At 45.5% G+C, this 21536-nt stretch overlaps 2 long non-coding RNA genes across 8 annotated transcripts in view; one reads left to right on the top strand and one right to left on the bottom strand.

Moving 5' to 3' along the window:
* Positions 1-14201, bottom strand: part of LOC103162079 — a 26913-nt gene extending 12712 nt beyond the window's left edge. The window contains exons 1-4 of one of the 7 annotated variants that reach the window (XR_004770228.1): positions 9743-14201; positions 6447-6477; positions 1134-5664; positions 632-763 (exon numbers count right to left, since the gene is read on the bottom strand). This is a non-coding gene — a long non-coding RNA (uncharacterized LOC103162079). Of the gene's footprint in view, positions 1-631; positions 764-1133; positions 7823-9742 lie in introns of those variants that run through there. The other 6 variants (XR_004770224.1, XR_004770227.1, XR_004770225.1 and 3 more) reach the window with 6 other exon arrangements.
* On the top strand, positions 855-21536 carry LOC103162078. The gene is made up of 5 exons (XR_003485830.2): positions 855-1198; positions 2125-2288; positions 2541-2829; positions 8143-8316; positions 19825-21536. It is a non-coding gene; the product is annotated as an uncharacterized LOC103162078 (long non-coding RNA).

Raw genomic sequence — 21536 nt, 5'->3', positions numbered from 1 at the left:
TGTTTATTTTTTAAATACCTATGACAGATCAAAATTATACTTATTCTGCGCATATATGATACAGAAATGTCAACTAGTTCTCACAGTCTCATAGGCGAAGTCACGCTGATGAGCAACTGAGAGCTGGAAGCCAGCACTGTGCTGGCAGAGATGCACCTTGGGTACCAGATGCACCTGGATGTGAACGTGTTTAATGTCCAAAGACCTTAGGCGTGGAAGTAAAGGTATTGCTGTGATAAACACCGTGACCAAGGGTGTTTAGCTGGCTTACACTGACTGCAGTCTGCCACTGAGGCAAGCCAAAGCAAGAACTCAAGGGGGGGGGGAGGGAGTCCAGAGCTAGGAACTGACGTAGAGACACAGAAGGACACAGCTTGCTTGTTGGCTTGATCCTAATAGCTTCCTGGCTTTTTTATAGAACCCATGACCCCCTGCCCATCAGTGTCGATACCCTCCCACAACAATTGTTAATCAAAAAAAAAAAAAAAGAAAGAAAGAAAGAAAGAAAGAAAGAAGAAGAAAAAAGAAAAACAACGCCCAACAGGCTTGCCTCCAGGACAACCTGATGGAGGCATTTTCTCAGTTGAGGTTCCTTCTTCCCAGATTGTAAGAGAAACTGAAGCCAGCCTACCCAAGCCACAGTCGCCCTGTCCCGGGAGCCTAGGCCAGCCTGCACACACATGCACAGATGACACTTCCTTCCCTGAGTCAAGCTGCCAAGCCTGCTTCAAGGCCCAGAGAAGCTGCTGGAGAGACACCTGACCTGGAGACACCAATGGGAAAAGGACATGGGGCAGAGTCAGCACCTGAGCCAATGGGACCTTGGGAGTGGGTATAAAGGCAGGCCTAACTTCCTTAATAAATGAGTCTGCAGCTGGGATACTCACTCCCAGTGCCTGAGTCATTGGTGCTGCATCATCTCACCCCCTCCCCCAAGGGGTGTCTGAGCAGGGTCACCCGAAACACCAGATGACCGACTCTAGCTTGTATCAAGCTGACAAAAACCTAACCAGCACAGACAGCAATAGAATGGCTTTCCAGGATCATATCCCAACTGCATGCTTAGGTCGTGCTCAAGCAGGGCAGGCCTGTGCCAATACCCCAAAAGGGAGTACTTCATACACATGACTCACCCTCTCTCTGGCCAGCCCCACATGAGAAGACCAGCACACCCGCCAACAAGCTGCTTTCAGAGATGGTGAGTACATGACAGGATGACCTGTCATCTGCTGGAACTTCATTTCTCAGAGCCTAGACTCTAGTTAGTTAAGACACCCCACTTGGCAACAGGATGTCTTCTTGCACAATCCATCTTTGGACTCCTGGCCTTCATTTTTTGCTTTAATACTGGATGTTTGGCCTGGATGGCTGCATCACACAAACAGACAGGGAAATGTGGAGAGAAGTTAATGAATTTCAGTTTGACCTGGTGTTTCAAGTGCCCATGGGGCCACAGTTCCTCCAACCAAGGCATGGGATTATTTTGTAGGTGTTTGAAAGAAAATGGCCACCAAAGGGAATGGCACTATTAGGAGGTGTGGCCTTATTGGAGTAGGTCTAGTCTTGTTAGAGGGAGTGTGTCTGTGTGGGGGTGAGCTTTGAGGTCTCCTATATGTTCAAGAGACCATCCGGTATCTAGGACCACTTCCTGTTGCCTGTGCAAGATGTAGAACTCTCAGCTACCTCTCTAGCACCATGTCAGTCCACACGCCCCTATATCGCACCATGATGATGGACTGAACCTCTGACATTGTATGCCATCCCAATTAAATGTTTTTCTTTTATAAGAGTTGCTGTGGCTATGGTGTCTCTTCACAGAAAAGAAACCCTAACTAAGATGGTAGAGGAGCTTGGAATTTAGTGTGAAGCTTGCCATCCCCTTGTTCTTCAGCCTGAGTACTTTGGCTGTCCTTCCTCTATTGTGTTTTGCCTTCCTGCCATATTGTGAGAAAGAAATGCTGTGTGAATGGATGGAGAGCTCTTCTGTAGAACATGGCGGCCTAGACCAGCATGGTACCCGTTGGTTTCTGTTCTAGTTTCACTTCTGTCACTGTGACAAATCAGCCTGATAAAAGCAACTTGGGGGTGAAAGGACTTGTTTGATTTACAATTCGAATTTTACAGGCCATCATTTCAGGGAAACCAAGGCAGCAGCTGGGGCAGCTGGTCACGGTGCATCCTTGGTCAAGAGCGAAGAGAGACAAACGCAGCCTTGCTTGCTTGCTGCATAGCTAGCTTCCTCCACTCTTCACAGCCTAGCTCGTGACATGGTGCTGTCCATGTCCAGGGTGAGTCTTCACACCTCAGTTAACAGTCATGACAATGCCTCACAGACATTCCCAGAAGCCAACCTTTGTTACGATAGCCCTTTCCCTCCAGCCTGGATCCACAGCCACTGTCAGCCCCAAATGAACACTCAGAGATTTATATTAATTATAATACTATTAGCCCATGCTAGGGCTTCTTACTGGTTAGCTCTATCTTGATTATTAATCCATAACTACTAATCTATGTATTTCTATGTGGTCTTATCTTACCAGAGAAAGGTCCAGGAACCTGCTACTCCTCTAGCATCCTACATGGCAACTGCTCTCTACCTACACATCAGAATCCTCCTCATCTCCGAGACCTGCCTATCTTGTTGCCCTATTGGCCACAGTGTTTCATTCATCAACAAATAAAATAAACATATTTACAGAATGACATCTCCCATCAAACCTTCATCAAGACTCTCCTCCTGGTGATTCTCCATTTTGTCAAGCTGACAGAACTAGTACACCTTCGTTCTTTGAATCCATTCGGCTGTCTTCAGCCCTGAACCACTCCATGGTACACTTGTATGCACACTGTCTCTCATTTATTTTCCCTTTCCCTTCTCCCTTGGGGCATGGGTATCAATTACTATGTTATTGAAATGGAGTAAGGGTGATTGTTAATACAGAAAGTTCTAGAACTAGGGTTGTGTCCACCAGAGGACTGGAAAAAGAAATGTAGGTATGTATACCTGATGAAGAAGTTGGAAGCTCCTCTTCCAGCCAAAACAACGTGATCACAAGCAGGGTTGGGCCTGCTTGTTTTGGGGTGGGTGGAGTCCACATCAAGAGTGGCATGGAAAGAGGATGGCTTTGATCCTGACAAGGAAAAGTCAGGGGTATTCCTGAAGATAACAGGCAACCTTGAAGGTATGCTGTGCTGAGACATTAAGAGGGGAGCCATGGCATCAGATGGGCTCAGCATCCAGGGAGAGCAGACCCCCCTGGAGCATCTTTCTCAGTGCTGCGTCCTATGGGTAGCAGTGGAGAGAGAGAGACCTGAGGGATGACGACCCTTGCCTTGCAGGAGGGGTCACCCATTATGCCTGGTATCTCCCAACCCCACTGCGTGCATCTCTTTGAGGGCAAGACCTTTCTGCCCTCCACCTTCAGTCACAGCATATGGACTATGTGCCACTTGACTTGGGGCTAGACTCCACTATGGCATATAACTCTGCGGGGTTAGTGTACTGTGGGGCTTAGGTGGGACTCAGGAAAAGGGAACGTGTCCACACAGTAAATGCCTGATTATTCAGATGATAGTCCAAAAAATGTCACAGCTGATGGTACAGATGGAGACTACTAGCCCTCAGAGGGGTTTCTGTGTGTGGCCCTCAGTGTCCAATCACAGCCTTGTTGCACAGGCTGACACTATCACTGGGCAGAGCAACCAGGCTTCTAAAGCCTCCTCCACTGTTCATATGGGATGGGAGACAGGATTGTCACTTAGCCATTTATTCTGTTCTGGGGCCTCTAACTTGGAACCTACTGGCCAGACAGAGACAAGGAACAGAAACCCAGCACGTTCTTAAGTCTACAACGAAAGTGAAGGAGAGGTCATTCTCCTAAGACCACTCTCCCAGGGATGTGGAACATCCCTTTACACTGTATGAATATATGTCACTGTGATTGGTTTAGTAAAGAAGCTGTCTGGCCAATAGCTGGACAGGATAAGGTTAGGTAGGAGAACCAGACTAATGACACTGGGAAGAAGAAGGACAGAGTCAGGGAAGTCATCAGAGAGATGGAGAGGAAGCAGGGCATGCAAGAGAAGGAAAAGCCATGAGCCTTGGGGTAGCACATAGATTAATAGAAATGGGTTGATTCAAGTGATAAGAGCTAGCTAGTAATAAGCCTGAGCTATTGGCTGAACATTTATAATTAATATTAAGTTTCTTGTGGTTGTTTGGGAGCAACTTCTGGGGCACAGAAAAACTCCAACTGCATAGGAACACCAGTTCTAGAAATTCTTGTGCTGGTTCAACATAGCGACCCTGTAGCCTACCTGGGCCACAGCACCCTTTAAAGGCAGGGTGTGATGTTGTTTTATTTCTATTCTAAGCATCAGGCTGCCCACTTCTACCAGAGCAGGGTACATTCCTGTGGACCTTGTGAGACAGATGCATTTTCTACTGAGTTAGGGACTAGCTCTAGACATGGTAATGGACTTCTGCATGAAAAGTTTTTGGGTTGTTTGTTTGTTTTTGTTTGGTTGGTTGATTTTTTGCATGAAAAGTTGAAGCAAAACTGAAACTGTGAATTCTGTGAAATTTGTTTTGGTTATCTATGGTGGCTGAATGAGATATCCCACCACAGTCTTAGACCTTCGAATGTTTGTTCCCCAGTTGGTGGTGCTGTTTGGAGAGGTTTGAGGCATGTGGACTTGGAGGAGGGCTCTGAGAGTATAAAAAGACCCTTGCCACTTCAGGTTCACTCTCTCTGCCTCCTGTTTGTGATCCAGAATGTGAGTTCTTGGCTTCCAGCTCCTACTATGCTCTGCCATCATGGGCTCTTCTCCCTAGGGAACCATAAGCCCAAATAAACCCTTCCTTCTACAAGCTGTCTTGGTCAAGGTGTATTACCACAGCAGCAGAAAAGCAATACAGTCTCTCTAGCCTTTTCTGTTTCCCATTCATGAGTCAAGCTCTCCCTTTACTCCTTCTAGCACCTTCCTGAACTCTAAAAATATGCTGGACAGTGGTGGCACATGCCTTTAATCCCAGCAATCGGGAGGCAGAGGCAGGCGGATCTCTGTGAGTTTGAGGCCAGCCTTGTCTACAAAGTGAGTTCCAGGACAGCTTCCAAAGCCACAGAGAAACCGTCTTGAACCCCAAAAATAAAAAAATAAAAATAACCAACATAGGACCTGATAAAACAACTCGCCTAAGCAGTTCCTTGCATTACCATGTGGCCCATCAGGTACTCACCTTGCTGTGGAATGAAATGGTTTCACAGGACCCCTCTGGAAGGGTTTTTTTAAGTTTTTAATTCTTTTAAAGATTTATTTATTTATTATGTATACAGTATTCTGCCCATAAGCCAGAAGAGGGCACCGGATCTCATAGATGGCTGTGAGCCACCATGTGGTTGCTGGGAATTGAACTCAGGACCTCTAGAAGAGCCGTCAGGGATCTTAAGCTCTGAGCCATCGCTCCAGCCCCTCTGGAAGACTCACTTATTTTTTTAAAGCTCACCAGAGTGTTCCCTGGTTTTGCAAGTTATACCATGCTGGCCCTGAATGCATAAGATGCTGGGGAGTGACCTTGGAAGAGACTTGGATGCAATAAGTGGTGGGACATTACTTCAGAGGGGTCGTCTTGACTCTTCTCCACCCCAGGCTTTACCTTAGGACCTGCCAAAGAGACCATACAAAATTGACAAACATCTATGAAATACCAAATAAATAAATAAATAAATAAATAAATATTTAAAAATTAAAAAAATGTGTGTTATCTCACTTAATCCTCCTGAGTCTTATGAAAGCAGATTTTAATTACCCTAATTAAAACAGTAATTCTATTTGCAGCTTCCTCTGCAATCAACATCCCTTTGACCTGGAGATATGGTGCTCTCTGGGTATCCCTTTCCCCTTTGACATGCTGTCTTTGCTGTCTAGGGTTCTCATCATCCAGAACTTGTTTTCTTTTTAAGATTTATTTATTTATTATTTATTTTCCTTCATTTATGCCTGTGTACCTTGTGTATGCCTGGTGTCCTCAGAGGCCAGAAGTTGTCAGTACACTGAAACTGGAGTTACAGATGGTTGTGAGCCCCCATATGGGTGCTGGAAACCGAACCCAGGTCCTCTGCAAGAGCAGCCAGTTGCTTGACCACTGAGTCGTCTCCAGGCCCATGACTTTTCTTTTCTTTTTTTTCCGACACAGGGTCTCACCATGTATTCCTGACATACCAGACTGGCTTTGTACTTAAAGAGATTTACCTGTGTCTTACCTGCCTGGTGCTGGCATTAAAGGAGTGTGCCACCACACCCACAGGCGGCTCCTCTTCCTTTTCCTCCCCTTCCTCCTCCTTTTGAAATCCGGGAACTTTGCCTGCCATATGTATGTCCCAACTCTCCCGGCAATGGCAATGCAGGTCCTTTGAGCTCTGTGCCTTCCCAACACCCATGCTTACCTACATCACAGGTCCTTGATATTCCACATACCTAAAGCAGAATGGAGAACTGAGCCCCACTCATCTGCTACCCACCATCGCCAGAAAAAAAAAAATCTGATTTTTAGACAGTGGTCCTTGGTTCTTATGTGGTCAACCTGTCTGTTTCCCCCCAAGTGGTCTCTCAACCTCCATTGCTGTCATCATCTCTGCATGGGCACAGACATCACTCCCCCAGGAGAATGCTCTGTCTGTCTCTTCTAAACCCACTGTCCACTGTTGAGCTTGAGCAATTTTATAAAATACAGATATCACTGAGCCACTCCTCTGCTTAAACAGTCAATAACTGGCCAAAGCCCCCCAAATATGGACCCCACCTTTTACATATGCAGTCTGAGGCTCAGCCAGCATCCATCCCTTGGACAGCTTCCCACTCTCATTTAACCTGGCTGTACCATTGCTATGAATATTCCTGCCTCCTTAGCTTTTTGTTGTTGTTGTTGTTGCCTTGGAAGTTCAAAGGCCCAGGTACCTTGGTACACTGGCAGGTCCAGAGGGGACCCGCATCTAAAGGGGCCACGTTTGGCTACTTCCAATTTTAAGCAGAAATGTAACTTGATGACATCTGCATTTTACTCTTAGGTAGTGTTGTTAATCTCTTATCATGGGGTCTAGTCTTCTTCCCTCTAATGTGGCTAAGAGCTTGTGGCTATTCCAAAAGGCTATAGAAGAGTTTGGTTCCTATCACCAGACACTACATTCCAAGATTGCCAGTGCATTCCACAACATGCATGCATGCATGCCTATCTTTAGAGTGTTCGTGCTCACTGAACCCTTGATTACTTAAGATCCTTGACCCCCTTCACCTGCCTGGAACTCTTTGCTGACTGAAATCCACGGAGTCTTAAGAAGTTAAAACTTAAAGATGTCGTAGAGATTATCCTTTACTCCTCATTTCATGGAAGCCAGAAGTGGAGTTCAGGGAGATGAAGTGATTTACCCTGAATCATAAACTCGTGAGAGGGGAGTAGGACTGAGCTCAGTTCAGACAACATCGATAGGAAAGGGATCCCACAGTGGGGTGGTGGCAGGGGACAGTGACTTGGGAATTGTGGGTGCTGGCTGCCTGGATGAAGAGGTTGCTTTGGGCAGGATCAGTGTAGCAGGAAGTCTGAGGTGTCTGAGAGGGACAGCTGGGTTAGCAGGCACCAAACCTGTACCTCTGCTCTACTGGCCCTGTCAGAATACAGTGTCCTCTGGAGAGCAATTTCCAATGACACCGGCAACACGGCCATCAGTAATACCAGCTCAGATTTATTTATTTCTTTTTTCTCTCTCTTTTAGTTTTTTTAAGTCATTTTTTCTTTGAATCAGAAACAAGATTGTTTTACATGACAATCCCAGTTCCCTTCTCCCTCCCGTCCTCCCCCCCCCCCCGAACTAAAACCCTACCTATCACATACCCTTTCTTCTATTCTTCATTGACTCAACCTTTCTGCTCCCTCATGACCTCTGCATCCTTCTCTTCCCTTCTCATTCTGGTAGCTCCCTCCCCCCTCTTCCCGTACTCTCAATATGCTCAGGAGATCTTGACCCTTTCCCCTTCTCCAGGGGACTATGTATGTCTCTCTTAGGGTCCTCCTTGTTTCCTAGCTTCTCTGGCAGTGTGGAGTGTAGGGCCCGCTAAGATTTATATTGTGTTTAAATCTTTCCATAGGCTCACTCCATAAGGAGCTGCTATTAGCATCAACAACAGCACAAAGAAGGGATGCTCAGAGACAAGGAGAACACATGGGAAAATGTGCAGATGTACCGTGGAAGTGTGCTACGCATCACTGCCTGTCATTCCATCACCACCTCACACCTCTATCTTGTCTGTGATGTATCGATGGTAAGATGGCTATACATCCAGGTTTTAGGGATGGCTTGGTAGATGTAAGGCTAGTTTTACTACCTTAGAAACTAGTTTGAGAATAGGCAAGTGGTTGCCCCTGGGCCACAGAACATGAGTCAGAAGCAGTGTGTGGAGTATGCTGTTGCCTGAAAGCCTTTCTTCACTCTTCTGGGATAACAAGGGGAACCATTTCCCCTCTTCTCTGGCTAACAGTGAAGAACCATGCAGTCCTGACCACTACAAGATTAGGATGCAAGCCAGCTCCAGAAGGAGACTGGCAGAAACCAGAAACGAGAGTAACAGAATCCGAGTCTTTGGGATTTGCTGAGCCATGGAGGCAGCCGGACTCTGGGACTTGTGCATAAGTGAGACGAGCTGGAGGGAAGTTCACACTGTAGCTGAGCTTCCCACAGCAGAGAGGCTGAACCTTGTGGTTATAAAGAATAAATATCACACACACACACACACACACACACACACACACACACACACACACACACACACGTAACCCTGGCTAAAACTTGCCATGTAGAACAGGCCAGCCTCAGACTCACAGAGGTTCACCTGTCTCTTGCTCTGTCTGTACTGTTTTCATATATTCACTAAACACACTGAGCAAGCTTTCCTGCATGGTCTTCAATGGATGTCACACTGTATTCAGACCCTGGCGCTCTCTTTTGGTGTTAGGCAAGTTTTACACTCACCCTTTCATAACTCACCTTTTTCATTTACAGCAGCAGGGTAACAATACTCATGAAGTTGTTGAGAGGATGAAGTGAACTAATATACAGAAAGATGTATTGTTATTACGTGAGTGTACACGAGATGTATGTATGTGGGCATGAGAGCTGCAGTGCACGTGTGGAGGTCAGAGGACATCTCTGTGTGCTGTTATCAGTGACATCAAGGCAGGATTTGAGAGACAGAAAGAACACTAGGAAGAAGAAAGGTGGCGTCTTGAGGAGACATGGAGGAAGCATGATACGTAGGAGATGAAGTAACAAGCCATGAACCATGTGGCAACATGTAAACTATAGAAATGGGTCAATTTAAGTTATAACAGCTAGTTTGAAACAAGCCTAAGCTATCGCTATTGGCCGAGCTTTCATAATTAATAAGTCTCCATGTGGTTATTTGGAAGCTGACTGGCAGGACAGAGAAAGACTTGCTACACATGCACACAACAAAACACAACAAAACAAAACAAACAGAAAGAAGCCCAAACTCGGGGTGGACTGGCAGATGCAGGGAGTGAGACAGGGAAACCAGAATGTTAAGCAGATCCGGGTTTGACAGAGTTGAGATTCTCACTGATAGTGCTGTGTACGTGGCTCTTGTGGATGTGAGTCAAAACCCAAGGGGACCTCTGAAAAGATCATGCCAACCTCCCAACTGCAAGGAGACAACTGCCCCTGGGTCAGACCTTGCTTTGCTTTTTCTTCCCTTCCTCATTTCAGCTGGGCCTCCAAAACACAAAGGCTAAAATCCAATAAGAAATCTGTTTCTGTTGTATTATCTTGGCTGCCTAGGAGACTTCTTTTGGCAGGCTCTCTGTCAATTTGTCCAAGTCTGGGGCCTCTTTTTCCTGGAGTTTCCATCACCTTGTTTGAAAAAAAAAAAGAATCTAAGCAACATTGTGCAAGGTCGGAGAGGTCGCTTGTCCTTTCAGTATGAGGGCCAAACCCAGGACCTGAGCATACCAAGAGAGCCCTTGGTCTCTGAGCTACGCCCCCTGCCCCACTTCGGTGACCTGAAGATCTTCAGTTTTTTTTTTTCTTTTGTTTCTTTGTCTCTCAGAGACACCAGAAAAACTGCACGCTATGACACCCAGAGCAATCATGATGACAATGACAAAGATAACTACAGAGGCTACTCTTTGTTGCTTGTATTGTCGGTCACGAAACCAAGTATTTTACATGTTAGCTCAATCGTTAACAGAAATGGCCAGAGTTAATGGCCATTTATCATAATATGGCATATGATAAAATTAAAAGGCATAAAATGGTTTCATTGTCGTAAAAGTTCAGCCTACCAAGAAGCTATACCAGTTGTGAACTTTTATGCACCTAACAATACACTTTCAAAAATGCATAAAGCAAAAATATTGCCAGTAATTTTTATGAGGATGGATCATCAGAGCTATTATCATAAAAGTTAACACACCTTTACTCTAAACTAGATCAAACTAACAAAATTAAGTATAGAGGGAATATATAATAATAAAATATTATACCTAACTCTATACTCAACAGGGATTATATCTACATTGCCCTGAAATACGGAAAGAGCTATTATAACTGATTATATATTAATCACAACGAACAATTTTGTTGTTGTGTTTTGTTTTCGAGACAGGGTTTCTCTGTGGCTTTTGGAGGCTGTCCTAGAACTAGCTCTTGTAGAGCAGGCTGGCCTCGAACTCATAGAGATCTGCCTGCTTTTGCCTCCTGAGTGCTGGGATTAAAGGCATGTGCCACCACCGTCCGGCTATAAGGAACAAACTTTAAAGATTGATTATATTTGTATTTGGGTATACACATGTGTGTTTACTTATACAAGTGCATGTGTGTATGTGTGTCTGTGTGTGGCCAGAAGAGGGCATCAGATTCCCTGGAGCTGGAGTTACAGGCATTTGTCAACCATCCAGCATGGGTGCTGGAAACCAGACTCTGGTCTTTGGGCAGAACAGTAAGTGCTCTCAATCGCTAAACTACCTCCAGTCCTCAAATAGAGTCATCGTTTATAAATTAAAAGGGAGCATCAGGGAGCATATTTATTAAAAATTATCAAACTAAGCCAGCAAATTGGCTCAGAAGGTAAAGGTCCTTGCTGCCAAGCCTGACAGCATAAACTCAATCCCCAGATCCCATAAGGTAGAAGTAGAAAGCCAACTGCTGCAAGTTGTTTTTTGACCTATACACATAGACACACATACACAATATATAAATGCAAAAAAATGAAATGTCAATCCAAATATATGTACATATGGTATATTTGAGAAATATATATGTAGCCCAGGATGGTCTCAAACTCTCTAACCTCCTGCCTCAGCATCCCAAGTGCTGGGAATATGGGCACCAGGCCCATATAACCTCCATCCTTGACTCCATCCCCAGCTATCTGCTCATTAGCCCATTGGGAAAGGATGGCTGCAATTCCACAGAATCCTTCATTTCATCTATCGATGTTGTGCACTGTCTGGACCTCCCTTTGCTAGTCTTTTACATGAGACACAAATACCACCACAATCTGAGGTCTGTGCAAATACTGCTTCCTCACAAACCAACTTTCCAACTGTGTGCCTGTCAAGTCCCTGAATGTCTAATCAAACCATTAACTATAGGCAATGAATTGATGTGGGCCCAAACATCTGGCCATCTAGCATTTCAGGAAAAAAGAATTACCACACACTCTGTTCAAAGTCTAGTCCAATGGAAAGCTTCCCTTCCCTAGCCTGGCCTGTTGCCTTCCCCAAGGTGGTCTGTAGCTATCCTCTTTCAGGTGACACCTACAAATCAGGAAGGATGACTGTAAATAGGCCTCAAGCATTTTCTTCCTCAGTCATAGGCTGAAGTCGTAGACTGACGCTAAGGGTAGCATGAGTGAGGGGTGTTCACACCCAAGCTGCTTCTGAGTCCTCATGCAACTTGGTCTTCAGGACCCAACCCTATCTAATCTCAAAGCTTTCACACGATTTGATAAAGCCACTGGCAACTTTCAGACTTGGTAGGTCCAACAATGCCCATACACCCGGGGCAGCGCTTTCACACAGTAATGTGGCAGCTTCCGGCCAAGTGTTCAGTCTCAGGCCTGGTAGCAGGCCATTGGTGGTTCCCTGAAGGGGAACTGTTATTCTCAGAGGGTAGCATCGCTTAACTAAAAATTTCCAAGGATCCGTGCTGTGATTCAGCAAAGCAGGCTGCCAAACGCTCCTAAAGTATCCTTAGAATTGCAAGACCATTGTATGTGATGAGTCACATGACCCAATTAGCAGAACAGTTTGCACAGCAGCTCTACCTGTTCTAGAGATGAAGCTCATTCTGAGAATTACTCAAAATAGGCACCTTCTAGCCAGTAAGCAACAGAGCCAAAGCAGCATATCCAAATGAGAAATATATCCCCACCAAAAACCCAAGAGCCCCAGGAGGCACTGTGGGAAGACCTTGATCCAACAACATAAGTGTCACCAGAGAAGAGAAATATCTTCATATCTCAGATAATTGGACCCCTAAATGACTTTCTCTTCAGTGGAGTTCATCTCCCACTCTCCACACACAAATAAACCGTGCCTAGAACTTACTGATTACCATGTCCACTAAGCACATTGTCAGACCAGTGCAATGTCCTATGGAAGGGAAAGGCAGTCAGGGGCCTGTGGACTTCATTAGTGCAGGGATGGACAGTTTATTTACTCCTGAGATAGCCTACTGAAGACAGATTGCTGCCTCATTAGGCAAGAGCCAACTTCTGAGAGCTTCATTAATAGGCAAAAAGAAAAGTGTGTGTACCAGATCACAAGCTACATACCAGATGTGTGATGATCTTGTCACAGTCACATCTGTAAACACCTACAATTGAAGTTACTGCCTGAATCAGTTTAAGACAGTCCACTGTCGCTCTTGGCATCATGGCCTCTGTGTCTTTCAAGGCTACCAGTCAGGCAATTCCTCCAAGAATGCAATATTGCTTTCAGGATGCATTTTTGTAAGAGAGGCTGGTCTATAACATCCACTGTGGTTTTTATCACAATAACCCTTGTTCCATGCACCAGGGAACCACTGTGGGAATGTTGCCAGTTGCTGAGTGTATATATTCTAATTATGCATTCTAGGCCTAGGAAAATAACCACAAGATGGGTTTGGGTACAGTGAGATGGGCCTGAACCAGCTATGACTTCTCCATTTCTCAATAACAAATTCTTCTGAGCTTAAAAAAAAAGTCAAACATGTATTATCTGGTAATTTCTGTCAATCAGGAATCTGGGAACCACTTCATTAGATGTCTGGCTCAAGGCCTCTTGGGAGATCACAGCCAAGCTATAGCCTGGAGCTACAGTTTTCTCATGACTTGATTGGAGAAGACAGACTACTCCTAAACTCACTCGCCTGGCTGTCAGCAGCCTGCAATCCCTCGCCGCAGCCTGCGCATGTTGCGTGGAGTTGCTCACAGTACAAAAGCATTCATCTCCAAGTACAGGGACTCGGAGAAAGGAGAATGAACCAAGCCAGAGGTTGCAATTACAATTTAATGTAAGAGATGCTGCACGGTGTTCACTTAGGCTTCACGTATACTAAAAAAAAGTGATGCTGTCTGTCATGTCCGCCACGTTCTATTTATCAGAAGTGAGCCACAGGGTCCAACCCACTCTCAAAAAGATTACATGGATCTATGGATGTGAGGCAACAGGGATCAAAAATAAGAATATCTATTCTGACTAACATAGAAATATACATTAAATCAGTAGTGGTAGCGCACATGTAATCCCAGAATTTGTGGGACAGAAATGGAAGAAGCTTAAGGCTACATAGGGTTACATAGCAAGACCCCATTTTAAAAACAAATGGGGCTGGGGGGATGTCTCAGCTGTCAGAAGCATTGGCTTCTATTCCAGAGAACCAGAGTTCAATTCCCAGTGCCCACGTGGCAGTTCATGACAGTCTGTTCTAGGAGGTCTGACACCCTCTTCTGACCTCTGAGGGCATGCAATTGGGACACAGACATGTGTGCAGGAAAAACACCCCTAAACAGAGAAAAAAGTAGTAATAATTAATAATAATAATAACATCCTGGGGCAGTGGTGCATGGCTTTAATCTTAGCTCTCAGGAGGCAGAGGCAGGCAGATCTCTGAGTTCTGGGCCAGCCTGGTCTACAGAGTGAGTTCTAGGACAGCCAGGGCTACATAGAAAAAAACCTGTCTCAAAAAAACAACAACAAAAACAAGCAAACAAACAAAAACCCAGAGGAGGAGAAGAGGAAAGGTAAGAATGAAATATCAAAATGAAACTCAAGGCACAGAGCAATGAGAAGCATTTGCCTAGAGTCTTTAGTTACTGTTCAAACCTCGTCTTAATTTCAAAGCTTCATTCTAACTCTGGCTTCTCCCCAGAAGTCCCTCAGTTGGGAAGTTTTGTCTGTTTGGAAGTAAGTTCTCATATACCCCAGACTGACCTAGAACTTGGTATGTACCTGAAGAGGAATTCTTCAGGTTGAGTTCTTTAACTTGAGTTCTTGATTCTCCCGGGTCTATATCCCAGGTGTTGGGATTACAGATGTGTGCCTCAGGCCTGGTTTACATGGTGCTGGAGGGGTTTGAACCCAAGGCCTTCTGCATGACAAGCAAACATGGTACCAGCTGAGCCACATCCCTGTTTGTTTGTTTCTTAACTCAATCTCACTATGTAGCCCTGGCTGGTCTTGCCCTATCAGCAATCCTGCCTCAGCCTCCCAAATACCAAGATTACAAACATGTGCCACCAGGTCACCATGGCTAGGTCATCTATGGAAGGTGGTCTTTCCTCTGGTTCTTACTTTCCTATCTACTTATTACCATTGAGAGAGACTCAGAAATGGGCACATTCACCATAATCAGTTCTAAGACATCCTCCAACAAAACACAGGAGCTGAGGTACAGTTCAAAAGCAAAGCACTTGCCTAACATGCACTAGGCCTCAGATTTCATTCCTAGTGTGCAAACACACACACACACACACACACACACACACACACACACACACACACACACACAACCATGTGTTCTCAGACAGACACAATTGTGTATCTGACTTAGTCACTATTCTGTTGCTTCGAAAAGACAGAATACTGAGTGTTACAGCTTGGATAGAAAGGAATTCTGGCAATCAGGAGCCAAAGAATACCACAGGTCACAGTAAGCACAGCAGCTTACAGCCCTGCTTCAGGGAAAGGCTTCCCGAGTGTATCAGCTCTGCTCCAGCAGGAGAGGGTTTCCCAGGCAAAATTATTACAGTTCGGCTTCAGTCCCCAGGAGAGGGGAGTGTAACAACTTCGCTTTGCCAGGGAAGGTTTCCCCAGGGAAAAGTGTTACAGCCCTGCTCTGCTCCATCCAGGGTCGTCTCTGCTCTCATGAAAGAAGGTCATTCAAGCCTCATTCAAGAGATTTATTGGGAGGGAAGAATTCAGGAGAGTGGCTGCCCTCTACCAGGATGGCAGAGGACAGCAGGGCAGCCTGAACAACCATAAGCTGAAGAGGCACAGGGTTTATATAGGGATTCTTAGGGGGGCAGAGTTTTTCCAGGGTAGGCAATGGTCAGATTTCAATCCCTGAGCTCAGAGTGGCTAGATGTCCTGCTCAGGGATTGGTTAGTTTTCTGCACAGGTTTAGGGTCAGATTTGGCTCTGGTTTCAGGGCCAAAATGTGTTTCTTTCACTGGTCCTTTTTAACCTTTTGGCTCTAGTTTTAAGACCAGAGTGTATTTCTTTCACTGGCTCTGATTCCAGGGACAAAGTGTGTTTCTTTGGCACTGGTTTCAGGGCCAGGGTGCATTTCTTTGGTTTTGGTTGCAGGGCTAAAGTGTGTTTCTTTGGCTGGACCCTTTTCCCTACAGAAGGAGCTCCAGTTGCACAATTGGATAATGCAGTACTTATCTGACAAAAATGGGAAGGAGCTCTGGCCCTCAGTTGTCATCTTTCTACATCTGCATCTATGAGATGTACTGTTCACCTGGTCCTCAGCCCCAGAGCCCCTCCAGATGTTGCCCTGGGCACTTCTGTGCCTTCTCAGAGGCTCCATAATCACTCAACTGAGTTTCCATGCCCTTGGACAGGAAATGCCTATGAGTCTCATGATGTCACCGGAAGCAAAGCACACGCTTCCTCTCTCCCTGGATCCTTGTTTGTGTCTACAGTCCTGTGAGTTGGCTCTGGGGGAGGGTACATCCTGCTCCATCTCAGATGCTTCCCTTGTTCTCTCAGTCTTCTGGAGACTTAGATAAGTCTCAGTTGGAAAAGAGGGAAGGAAAGCTAGCCGGAAGTGATCAGTGGCTATTCTGAGTCTTCCTCTCCTCTTCCTGGACTTAGGATTTTGAAACACAAAAGGTAAAATTCTCTTTCTCTACCTCCCCCCCTTCCCTCTATTTTTCTGTAGCAACCTTCCCAATGACAGACAATCCATGTCTTAAGAACAGTAAAATGAGCTGGGTGGTGGTAGGCACACCTTAAATCCCAGGACTTGGGAGGCAGAGGCAGGGAGATCTCTGAGTTTGAGACCAGCCTGGTCTGAGTGAGTTCTAGGACAGTCAGAACTACAAAGAGAAACTCTGTCTCAAGAATGAATGAATAAATAAATAAATAAATAAATAAAACAAAAGGAATGAATGAATGGGAAAGGGAGCTGAGTGGGGCAATATGCATTGTCTAGAATCCCAGCATTTTGGAAGCTTGAGGCAAGAGAATGACAAGTTTGAGGCCAGACTGGAGTAAATAGTATGTTCAGGCCAGCTTGATATACAGCAAGACTCCCCCTGAAGGGACCAGCCCCTCAACCAGCCCCCAGCTTTAGCAACCATAACACGCTACAGAAAAGACCCAGCAAGACAAAGGTCCCTGACTCAGCAACATATGCTTGCCTGACCTTGCCCGACCTCCTAGTCATGAGGAAGCCAGATACCCTCCATGTGGCAAGGAACCAATCAGAAGTTAGCTGGCAGCCTCTGGATGTGCTTTATGGTAACAGTGATGTGCAGAGCATAGCAACCAGTTGACCAACACAGGACAGGTGGCCCAAGCCCAGAAATGCACCAATCCTGAGACTGTTGTGGACCCTAGACATTCCCCTTGCTCTGCCCCAATAAAATACCTGCCCCTCAGTCCCTCTGGGTCCTTCTCACTCTACCTACTGGGTCAGACAGACGGAGCAACAGAGTTAATACAGTTAACTCGCTAAATAATAAGAATTTGCAAGCCAGGCATTAGTGGCGCACACCTTTATAATCCCAGCACTCGGGAGGCAGAGGGAGGAGGATCTCTGTGAGTTTGAGGACAGCCTGGTCTCCAGAGAGAGTGTCAAAGTTACACAGAGAAACCCTGTCTTGGAAATAATAATAATAATAATAATAATGACTTTGCTTTTGCATTGGAACGGGTCTCTTGGTGATTTGGGGGTTCAGAATTTGGGCACAACCCCACACACACACACACACACATATTCCAAAACAGGGGATAAGTAGGGGATGATCCTAGGGTAACTAGAAAGAACTATGGGGGAGACATAGCAATTCACAATGATGCCCTACCACAATGAAAGATGTGTCTCAGCCCTAGATAAAATATTTGCTTATAAATCACAGTCCTTAATTCTCTTTCACATCTTTCTTAATTTTACTTCACAGTCCTGTAACGATAAGTAGTTACGCCATCCACCTGAGCCCCGCCACCATGTGGGAGCCTGAAATAACACACAGAGTCTTATATTAATTACAATGTTGCTGGCCAATGACTAGGATATCCTATCTGCTAACCCAGTCTTAATTATCAACCATAACCATTAATCTGTATAGTTTATAAAGACTTATCTGATCGAGGAGGCTGGCGGCATGTGTCCTCTCTTCCTGGGCTCACATCGTGACTCCTCCTTACTACATTTCCCAGAATCCTCCTCAACTCCTAGTCCCACCTATCCTGCTTCCTCATTGGCCAACAGTGCTTTATTCATCAACCAATAAGACAAACACATACACAGAAGGACTTCCCCCATCACAGTCCTTAATTATTTTTTCACAAGGGAGAAAACTTGAATGGCCCGAGTCTCCACAGATTAAAGAGAATATGAGGCATATCCCCTTCCCATAAGAGTGATAATCCCAACACTCAGGAAGCAGAGGCAGGCAGATCTCTGTGAGTTCAAGGCCAGTCTGGTCTACAGAGTGAGTTCCAGGACAGCCAAGGCTACACTGTCTCCAGAAAAAAAAAAAAAAAAAAAAAAAAGAGTGATTGTTACAGGTTCAATTATGTCTCCCACAAAAAAACATGTGGAATTCCTAACTCTGAATACCTCACAATGTGAACTTATTTGGAAACAGGATCATTGAAGGTACAGTTAGCCCTGATGGAGTCACACTGGAGAAGAGCGAACCTGTAATACAACGTGGTCTCAGAGATGGCTTATTGTCAGCTTGGATTTAGAGTCACCTAAGAGACACATCTCTGGGTGTGTTTGTGAGGATGTCACCAGAGAGGTTTACCTGAGGACAGGCAGCATCAAGGCCTCAGACTGAAAAAGGAAAGGGAAGCCAGCCAAGCTTCGTCTTTCTCTGCTTCCAGACTATCATGTGACAAGCTGCCTCGGGTGCCTGTTGCCATTTTGTCCCCACCATGACTGACCATACCTTCTAACCATAAACCAAAGTTAACCCATCTTCCCTCTAGCCAATTTTATCCAGTATTGTCACAACGGTGATTATCTGTAGACAAAGAGAATAGACAGAGATATCAAAAAGATGGTGATATAGTTGAGATGTGGGATGTCCCTCCCAAAGGTCCATATATCAAAAGCTGTTCCCCAGAGTGACTCCACTGGAAGATGGCTTAACCTTTCTGTGGTCAATTGGACCATTGCTTCAGACCTGTGACTGCATATCAAGATGAGGGCAGAGGTGACAGAAAACAAACAAACTAAAACCATCTGGGTGTGGTGTGACATACCTTTGATCCTGTCTCTTGGAGTTCCAGGACAGTCTGGTGAACATAGTGAGTTTTAGGGTAGCCAGGGGTGTAGAGAGAGACCTGTCTCAAAAAATAAACAAACAAAACCCAAACCACTCCCTTTGTGGTCAAGAAGTGGTGACAGAGGAAGGGACCAGAATCCCTCCATCTCTTTTAAAGGTAAAGACTCATCCCTACCATGTAAAGGCTCAGCCATCTTCCAATGGAGTCCCCTTGGAGAATAGCTTTTACCATGATTTCAAGGGCTGAGCTATAGAATGTGTTCCAGTCTAGCCTGGGCTATAGAGTGAAACCATGTCACAAAAACACTGAAACACAAGTCACAAACTCAGAACGGAAGAGTGGCTGCAGAATAATGCAGAATAAGCTGCATGGCATTGAGCAGATCCATGAGAGCTGTCCAGACATGGCAGGCTCCACCCCAGGCTCTTGAGAGCTGTCCAGACATGGCAGGCTCCACCCCAGGCTCTTCCCTAGTCCTCGGCAGTGACAGCATCAGTACCAAGAGGGTTCTATCACTGTGACCTCTGGGGCCTCCTGCTCTAAGATCGTCTAAGAAACAGCTTCCAACCCCAGTGCAGTCTTTCCAGAAGTGGGATCCCAGGTCACTGTTGCTGTGATAAAACACTACGACCAAAAACAACTTGGGGAATTAAGAGCTGGTTTCATTTTGCAGCTTTCGGGTCACGATTGATCACTGAAAGAAGTGAGGGTAGGAACCTGGAGGCAGGAACCGAAGCAGGGGCCACTGAGGGTGTTACTTACTGGCTTATTCCTCATGGCTTGTTCAACCTGCTTTCTTATAGAACCCAGAACCACCAGCCCAAGGATGGAATTGTCTGCAGTGAACTGGGCCCTCCCGTATCAACCATCAATCAAGAAACTGCCCTGCAGACTTGTCCACAAGCCAATCCTATGGAGACATTTTCCCCATCAAGATGCTTTCTTCCCAAATGTATCTAGGTTTGTGTCATGGTGACAAAAACAACCGGCACATGTGGTGGGTGACTCTCATTTTCATCACAAACGCCTTAGATCACTGGAACAAGCAGGATACGCCCCCATATCTAGGAAGTTTGTGCTTGTGTTAATCCCAACTTCGAGAACAAGACAACTACCACAATTAGAGCCAAATTTGAAGCAAACTTGATTATTTTTATTGGGGTACACCCAAGAGCTGGCCATCAACTGCCCCCTAAGTCGGGTTAAAGAGAGCAGTTCCAAATCCATCTCTTGTGTCCCTTTAGGAGTAAAATCACAAGTACTTTTACAGAAGGGAGACAATGGGGCAATAAGGAAATAAAAAAAACATGATTAATGAGGGGTCAGGGATGGTAAGGGTATGCTCAAAAACAAATCAAGGTCTATGGGTTGGGGAAGGTCAGATTCCAGGGACCAGAGAGCAACTTAACTCTCATAGCAAATAGAAATGTATTTTTAAAAATACAGCATAATGGCTCCTGCCTTGAAAACGGAGTCAGGCGGGCTCCTCGATTGCTGTGTGGAATGAACCACAGGGCTCTGAGCTCCTCCCCAGAGAGCCTCAGCCAACATAACAGCACCACCGCTGTGGGATACAGTGAGACCTGCTCTAAGCCTCGACTGCCTGAGATCTTTGGGGTTAGATTGTGCTAATGATACCACTTCCCTCCCACCCCCACCGGCCATCTTCTGTTTTCTGTTTGAGCTCAAACTAGTCTCAAACTCACTAAGTAGCCAAGAGTGACCTTGAACTGTTGGGGTTGCAGGCATGACACCACACCCAGCTAATTTTGCAATCTTACTCCGATATAATTCATTCTCTACAAACCAACCACAGTAACCTTAAATCACGAGTAAAAATACTTCCATCTCCTAATTGAGTAATTCAGTTTTTACTTCTGGCCAAGATGGAGCAAGAGAGATTAGATTCTTTTCCTAAGCAATAAGGAAAAGAAAAACAAAGCAACAACAAATGTGTATTTCCAAACAGGTACTATGTAACTTGTCCCGACAGAAGGTATCTGGGAAGATGAGCCTGTGAATGCTTGAGTTCACTGCCTGAAGGCGGTTTCCGGTCCAAATTTCTAACACAGCTGGGAGGCAGAGTCCAGGTGAAGAGTAAATGGGCAAGGGCTGCGCAGGGCTGCAGAGGGATCCCAGAGAGCAAGGGCTACGAAGGGGCTGCAGAGGATCCTGTCAGGTCCCCAGCTAAGGTGTGAGCTGTCCACTTGGAGGAGAATCTTCTCCCCAAGATGGGTAAAATCTGCCTGTAAGTCACAGTCAGAACAACTCATGGGTCTGAGAGGAGCTCGCCTTCCTACTACCCAGACTAAAAGAGACCTCAGAATACACCAGGGCTTGGGAAGAGACCACGAAAGACAGCCACTTAATAGTGAAAAAGCCATAGCTGAAAGGCTGGACACACTTCAACAAAGCTTAAAGTGAGCCCCAGAATAAGCCAAAGGATCGCAAGTGTTGCTTTTAAATGTGCAGCGCAACGGAGTCTAACATTCATCGAAAAAAAAAAAAAAAAAAA

The sequence above is a fragment of the Cricetulus griseus genome, chromosome 5, assembly GCF_003668045.3.
Source record: "Cricetulus griseus strain 17A/GY chromosome 5, alternate assembly CriGri-PICRH-1.0, whole genome shotgun sequence".
NCBI classification, from domain to species: domain Eukaryota; kingdom Metazoa; phylum Chordata; class Mammalia; order Rodentia; family Cricetidae; genus Cricetulus; species Cricetulus griseus.
Note: the sequence above shows the minus strand (reverse complement) of the source record. Positions and strands in the feature narration are given on the sequence as shown.